At 41.1% G+C, this 7249-nt stretch overlaps 1 long non-coding RNA gene across 1 annotated transcript in view; it reads left to right on the top strand.

Moving 5' to 3' along the window:
• Positions 1-1891: 1891 nt before the first annotated feature.
• The window catches only part of LOC111095786, a 254579-nt gene continuing 249221 nt past the window's right edge, over positions 1892-7249 (top strand). Inside the window, exon 1 of the long non-coding RNA XR_005359058.1 lies at positions 1892-2029. This is a non-coding gene — a long non-coding RNA (uncharacterized LOC111095786). The remainder of the gene's footprint in view (positions 2030-7249) is intronic.

Genomic DNA, 7249 nt, shown 5'->3' with positions numbered 1-7249 from the left:
GGACACCATCCCCAAGATCAGTTCTGATAGTTTCGTCCGTTTACCTCACTTCATCCTCACTTTGGGTAGATCCTTTGACCTCATCTGTCAAGCAGAGCTATGATGATGCCTACCTCCAAGTCATGAGTGGATGACATGGGTTGACACACAGAAAGCACTTAAAATACCACCCAGCACTTATCAAATATCTGTTGGAATTGTTACGATTATCTGCACATGAAAAAATGAGACTCAGAATTTTACTTTATTTTTTAAAGAGTTTATTTGTTCATTAGAGAGGAAGGGGGGCGGGAAAGCACAAGCAGAGAGAGGGGCAGAGGGAGAAAGAGGGACAAGCAGGCCCCCCACTGAGCAGAGAGCCTGACAATGTGGGGCTCAATCCCCGGACCCTGGGATCATGACCTGAGCCAAAGGCAGATGCCTAACCAACTGAGCCACCCAGGTGCCCTGGGACTCAGAGTTTTAAATATTTGGCCACGATTTCAGCTGATAAGGAACTAGGGTATAAGCCCAGATACATATCATTTGGGAAGAATCAAAGTGACATGACTGAAATATTCTTATGTTGTAAATTGGAAAGACCTTACATTCTTCCACAGGGCAGACATCCTAAGGAAGAATAGATAGGTGGATCCAGCTACAAGTGGGCAGAGAAGAGGGAAATTGGGGTAGAACTCTTTTTTATTGGGTAGGAAACAAAACAAAGGCAAAAACTCGTGGAAGAGCAGAAAGCCTGTACAGAGCATTAGCTACTTAGCACCACCCTTCCCCAGAGGAAAATAAGAGACCTTCCTTAAAATCTATAGAAAGAAAAATAATTAATGGTCTGGTATATGGGAAAGTCTTTCACACAGCAATTTTTACAGCTGATCAGTCTCTGTTTTAAGAATTCTCCTACACTATATTTTTGAAAAACATTTTCTCTAGCTGTCTGAATAATTTACTTGAGGAGCAATAAATTGTTCCTCTTTACTCTTTCTTATATGTAAAAATACTATTTCAACGTCACAGTAGTGTATGCATACTGTGTCATTTCAATAGGAATTGATTATTTTTTACCTTTTTCCATTTTAAGCAACATAACCTCTGAGTTAAGGTGATCAAACACGCAGGTCTTTTGGTATTAAATAAATCACCTGTGGTAACAAAGGGTCAAGTCCTCTGTGGAACAAACAGGCATCTCCTAGGAGCCAGTGGCTAATCTGGACTTCAGGAAATTTCTATGAATAGCAAGGGAACAAGTAGCTGGCTGCCTAGGTTAACGTCAAGTGGAATATGGGATGTTGCTTGGCCTTCCTTAGGGAGGTGATACAGGGCTCTGCCTTCTGCTATCTTCTATTCTCACTAAGATCCCCTGTCAGCTGGATTGCAGATTTAGCACAAGGAGAGAATGGGCCTGATACTCACCTACTATTATGTATTTCTCGAATTTTCCTAAAATAAACAGCAGGCGTACAAATAAATTTCTCTTCTATATGTATATGTCAGGCAGTCTCTGTGTATAAACCCTAAAACCCACCCCGTCAAAACCCCAGTATATTGTTTTCCTGTGTAGCGGCAAGGCAGTGGGGGAGGAGGGAGAGAATGACAAAATAAAACTGTGTCCAGTGTCGCATTAGATACAGGCTTTTAAAAAGACTAATGCATTGAAAAGCAAATATATTGGCACTATCCATAACCCTGACATTTTGACAAATACCTCAGTGTCTGCCTGTGTGATCAAATTGATTATCTCTGTGAGTTTTCTTCAAAGCCAGTCACCTCTGTGGCATCTTCCACTTGGTTCTATAAAGCCCTGGGGCCTGATGCCAACCTGCTGCTTGTATCCCAGAATTCTTTGCCACTTTGTTCCGTTATTCTCATCCCCCAAAGAAAAGAATTTCAAGGGCTGCAGTGGGAGGCACACCGAGGGGGAGGTAAATACGGTTAATTGCCGAGTTTTGTTGGAGGAAGAAAGCTTCAGTAGAGGGAGCTCAAGACAATTCTCATTTTCTTCTTTCTTGAAACTTTCCCTGGAAAGTCTGTCCAGGTGAGTTGCCCTGGCTGGGTTTTAATTCTTCCAGGTGAAAGACAACTGTGGAAATAGAGGGAAATATAGTTCATTGGGCTGAACTCATCTGCTAATTGCATTGTCTCAAGCATAGAAAATATTGGTTCATGGTGGTGGTAGTGGTAGTGTTCTTTGGTGGAGGAAACAGGAGATATTTTAATCCTAATGGAACTCTTTAAAGAAGATAGAACTTCTGAATTAATTTACCTTAATTTGTACTGAAGCATAAAGAAACCATGTCTGTATCCAACCATCCATCCATCCATCCATCCATCCATCCATCCATCCGTCCGTCCATCCATTCAGCAAATGTTTATGGAAACTTTACTGGGTCTCAGGCCATGTGTTAAAGCACTGAGAATGCTACAAAGGTTATCTCTCAGGACATACTTGTTTGCCTAATACTTGTTCCAAAGAATCTTCCTTTGTATTGCATTTTCTAGTCTTTGGCAAGGAGAACAGGATTTGAAGCTGGAAGCTTGCTACCAAGTTTTCTTTAGAAAAGAATAAACTAGAAGGTGAGAGACATTTCAGCAAGGATACGAGGAAAGCAGATCAACAAGAAGTGAAGAAAGGTACCTAATCTGTGCCACGGATCAGTTTTTGTGAATAGCATTGACCTTCTTTTCATTATTAGTTTGAAGCATATCCTACTTCCAAAATTGGTCATTCATGTTTCTTGTTCCCATCCACTATGACCAGCATAAGCCAAATCCCAATTATTATCTTTTTCTTTGGTTCACCACAGTGGCTTCGAAACTGATCTCAGTTCCTGGCTCATCCCAAAATATCTTCAATTCAGCCACCAGTAGAACCAGTAACTGACCAACTGAACCCTCTCTACTTTTTGACTCTCCCATTCAAATCCAACCTTTACATGGCCACTAGATGAGCCAAACCACCCCACAACTCTCTGTGGCACTCCAAGCTAGGTCTTTAACCCAAGGAATAGGATCAACGACTTCATCTACCACCACAGGCTCCCTACGGTGTTTTGCCCCTGGTGGTCCTACACCTTCCTTAAGTGTCTTTTTTTAATTTTTTAATTTTTATTTCTTTATGAGAGAGAGAGAGAGAGAGAGAGAGAGAGAGCACACAAGCAGGGGGGAGGAGCAGAGGGAGAGGGAGAAGCAGACTCACTGCTGAGCAGGGAGCCCAATGCAAAGCTCCATCCCAGGACCTTGAGATCATCATGACCTCAGTGGAAGGCAGATACCCAACCAACTGAGTCACTCAGGGTCCCCGCCTAACAGTATCCTGCATGCCAGGCTAACTGGACTTCTGACTGGTCCCTAAATCCCCTGGCTTTTCTGTCTCTTGGGCTTGATTGTGTTGCTTTCTTTCTTTGAAAGAATCCCTGAAAATTCCTTTCTTTCATGCCTTGAACGATTATTTTTAAAGCATGTCTCAGTTGGTACCTGCTCTGTGAAGCCTTTGTGCACCCATTTTCTGAGCTGAGATCCCGCCTTCACCTGACGGTCCCTACCTTTCAACCATTCTGAAGGCATTTGGCATATTCTCCCTCAAAGCTCCCAGTGGACCTCTTCTTTACCCCCTGATGTGCTGTGAGACCTCAGGAAGGTTGTGATGGCATCTTTTCTTTCCTGCCAAACTCAGCCCAGTGCCTGGCACATTATCATGTTATTTTTGAAGAAGTCAAAAAAGTAAGTTGATGATGATATAAATAAAAAAAAAAAAGGTTTTAAAGCAAGTGCAGTTTTTAAAACTTGCTTTAGTTCTTCAACAAGGCCTCTCTGGTCATATGGTCATGAATCTGCCTGAATAATGACAAATTTGAGTGAGGATGGCCCTTCATGGGGGCCTCTTCTGTTGGTGACCCTTCTTTCCATGGATGGTAGCACCATGCTTGGCCGGTCACATTTTAGCAGGGTGAATCTAGTACTCTGAAGTTGCCTACCACCATTTCAACAACTTTTGCTTTAAATTAATTGTCATTTTGGTTTTGGTCATTTTTATTGTTTGCTTGTGGGGTTTTTTGTTTGTTTGATTGTTTTTGTTTTAAACAGCTTATTAAATAAGAGCACCTGGGTGGCTCAGTCTATTGAGTGTCTGACTCTTGGTTTTGGCTCGGGTCATGGTCTCAGGATCTTGGGATGGAGCCCTGTGTTGGGCTCTGCGCTCAGCAGGAAGTCTTTGTGAAGTTCTCTCCCTCTCCTTCTGCCCCTCCTCCCTCCCTCTCTCTTTCTCTCTAAAATAAATAAATCAATCTTACAAAGGAAACCAACTTAAATAAATATATGACAGGCAGAAAGCTGCTTCCTTATAGTGCAACCCAATATACTGTCAGTTGGACCATTGAGTTCCTATTGATGACATCCCTCAAACCAAGGGCTTCAGAGCTACTATCAAGAAGGAGTCCCAGATCCTAACACCTGGGACCCACCTGGCCAGCAGGTGTCTGGCCCAACATTCTCAGGACATATGCTGAACATGAGTCATGGTGACGGTGAGGTAGGTAAGGGCCTGACCACCAATGATGACAACCTGGATGTCCTGATGGTTTCAGCATCCCTGGAAAAAAAATAGAAATCCTGTGTAAGCTGCAAGGTAAACCAAGGTAAAGCCCACGTGCACCAATGGAGACTACCTTCTTTGTTCATCTCTTGCTAAAGATGCAAGTAGTCACTCTTTCACCTGCTGCTGGGGAGACAAGCCTCATCTTCCTTTCTGTAACTGAGCAAGTGCTATGCCAGGGGCTCAGACCTTACCTGGAATCTTCTTTTCTGCATTTACTGACATTTAGAAGCCAAAACCCATTACCTCAAAATTGGCTAAATAAGGTCTCTCCAGTTAATTTTGCCTATAAAACAATTTTCCTATTCAAGAACACTGAACACTGGACTCCATCTCTCATAATAAAGAGGCCATTAATTCTCTGCTACTGCTCATTATTCTTATTAACTATTCGCAGACTTTTTGCTGGAGGCAAAATGTATCTATTAGAGCCAGCAAATAAGGATTGCTAACATACTGAGGCCAGCGTCCTCTCCCAGGCACTCAGCAAAGCCAGCGACATTGGACTCCACCAGCTGGGCCCTGTGCAGAGCATCTGTGCTGCCGTGAGCCCCGAGAGGGAAGGTGGGAAGACAGGCTGTTCAAGCTGCAGAGTCGTTACTCAGATTTGCTTATTCAGAGCCCTGTATCTTGAATATGTAGTGAAAACAATTTTCTAAGGGTAAGAACTGACTGATCACTTGGATTTGTTATTAGTCTGGTGGGGGGAGGTTGTTGAGGGAGGGTTTTTTTTTTGTTGCTGTTGTTGTTTTTAATAGGAGAAAAAACCATCTTCTTTGAGGTGAGGGTGAAAAAGAGGAGGAGGAGGGGTGGTGGCCTCACTTGGCATTCCTTGTGAAATATGGAGAGGTGAAAGAGAAAGTAAAGAAATGGATATTTCCTGAGCAATTAACTTACTTCTTATAATCAGCTTTTTAAAAACAACTTATTAAAGTGTCTTTTACATGTCATGAAACTTACCCATTTCCTTTGTAAAATGCAATAATTTTTACTAACTTTACTAGGGAGTGCAATTATCACCATAAATTGAATTTAGAATACTTTCATTCCCACAATAAAAATATCTTCGGCCCATTTACAGCTGATCCTAATCCACTCACATGCCCTCGCCCTTGGGAACCACTAATCTACCTTCTATCTCTTTCAAACTGCTTTTCGGTGACAGTTTATGTAAAGGATCAGACAATCTATGATTGTCGTGTGTCTGGCTTCTTTCATTTGGCAAAATGTTTGAGGTCCATCGTTGCTATAGCAGGTGTCGGCAGTTCCTTTTCATTGCTGAATAGTGTTCTATGTCAGACAGACCACATATTGTCTATGCATTCACCACCTGATGAACTTTTTAGGTTATTTCCATTTTGGGACTAGTATTAATAACTCTGCTATGAACATCTGTGAACATCCACATGCTGGTCTTTGTGTGGACATGTTTTCAGTTCTTTTGTCTATATACCCAGGAGTAGAATTGCTGAGTCATATGGTATCTTTATGTTTAACCTTTTGAGAAACTTCCACACTGTTTTCTGAAGCGGGTGCAACACGTCGCATTCCCAACAACTGTGTCCTCACTGACATCAGTTGTCTGCCTTATTTATTTTAGCCACTCCAGTGGGTGAAATATGATATTTTGTTGTGGTTTTAATTTGCATTTCGCTAATGAATAGTATGTTGAGCATCTTTTCGTGTACTTTATTGGCCTTGGTGTCCTCTTTGGGACAATATCATTCATGTTCATTACCTATTTTTTTATTGGGTTACTTGTCTTTGAATAATTGAGTTGGAAGTATTCTTGTAAATTCTGGATTTTAGTACCTTATCAGATTTGGGCTTTGTAAATATCTTTCCCTCAATCTTTTTTGTTTCTCTTTGAAATTTTTTAACCATGTCTTTCTAAATGCAAAAGTTTTTAATTTTGAAGAGACCCAATTTAATCACTCTTTTTTTTTTCTCTCTGTTGATGTCCTATCTAGAGAATCTTTGTCTAAGACAAGGTCTCAAACATTTGTTATAGCTTCTTATAAAAATTGTTTTAGGGGCTCCTGAGTGACCCAGTCTGCTAAGTGTCCAAATCTTGATGTTAGCTCAGGTCATGATCTCCTGGTCATGGGATCAAGCCCTGTATCAGGCTCTGTGCTCAGTGGGGAGTCTGCTCATCCTTCTCCCTCTGATCCTTCTGCTTGCTTGTGCACTCCTCTCTCTCTCTCTCTTTCTCTCATAAATAAATAAGTAAATAAATAAATAAATAAATCCTTTAAAAATTTTGTTTTAGTGCCTACATTTAAGTCTGTGATCACATTGAATTAAATTTTGTGTATGGTGTGAGGTAAGAGTCTAAGTCTTTCCTTTTGTGCAAGGAAATGCAGTGTTCCGGCACCTTTCAATGAAAAGGCTATATTTTTCCACTAAATTAATTGCCTTGGCACCTTAGTCAAACAACTGATTGACTGTAAATATAAAGGTTTATTTTTGCACTCTTAATTCTCTTTACAATTAGCTTGGGACAGAAGTATTGGTGCCCCAATTTCCAGATGATAGAATTGAGGCTGATCAGTGTTAGAACAGACTCCCAGAAGTTAGGTCTTCCTTTGTCTGTTATTCATGCTCTTTCCTTCAAATAACTTCAAATATAGAAAACTATTATTCTAAAATTTCATAATATTGGTA

The sequence above is a fragment of the Canis lupus genome, chromosome 5 (genome assembly GCF_011100685.1).
Source record: "Canis lupus familiaris isolate Mischka breed German Shepherd chromosome 5, alternate assembly UU_Cfam_GSD_1.0, whole genome shotgun sequence".
NCBI classification, from domain to species: domain Eukaryota; kingdom Metazoa; phylum Chordata; class Mammalia; order Carnivora; family Canidae; genus Canis; species Canis lupus.
This window is presented reverse-complemented; position numbering and strand designations above follow the sequence as displayed.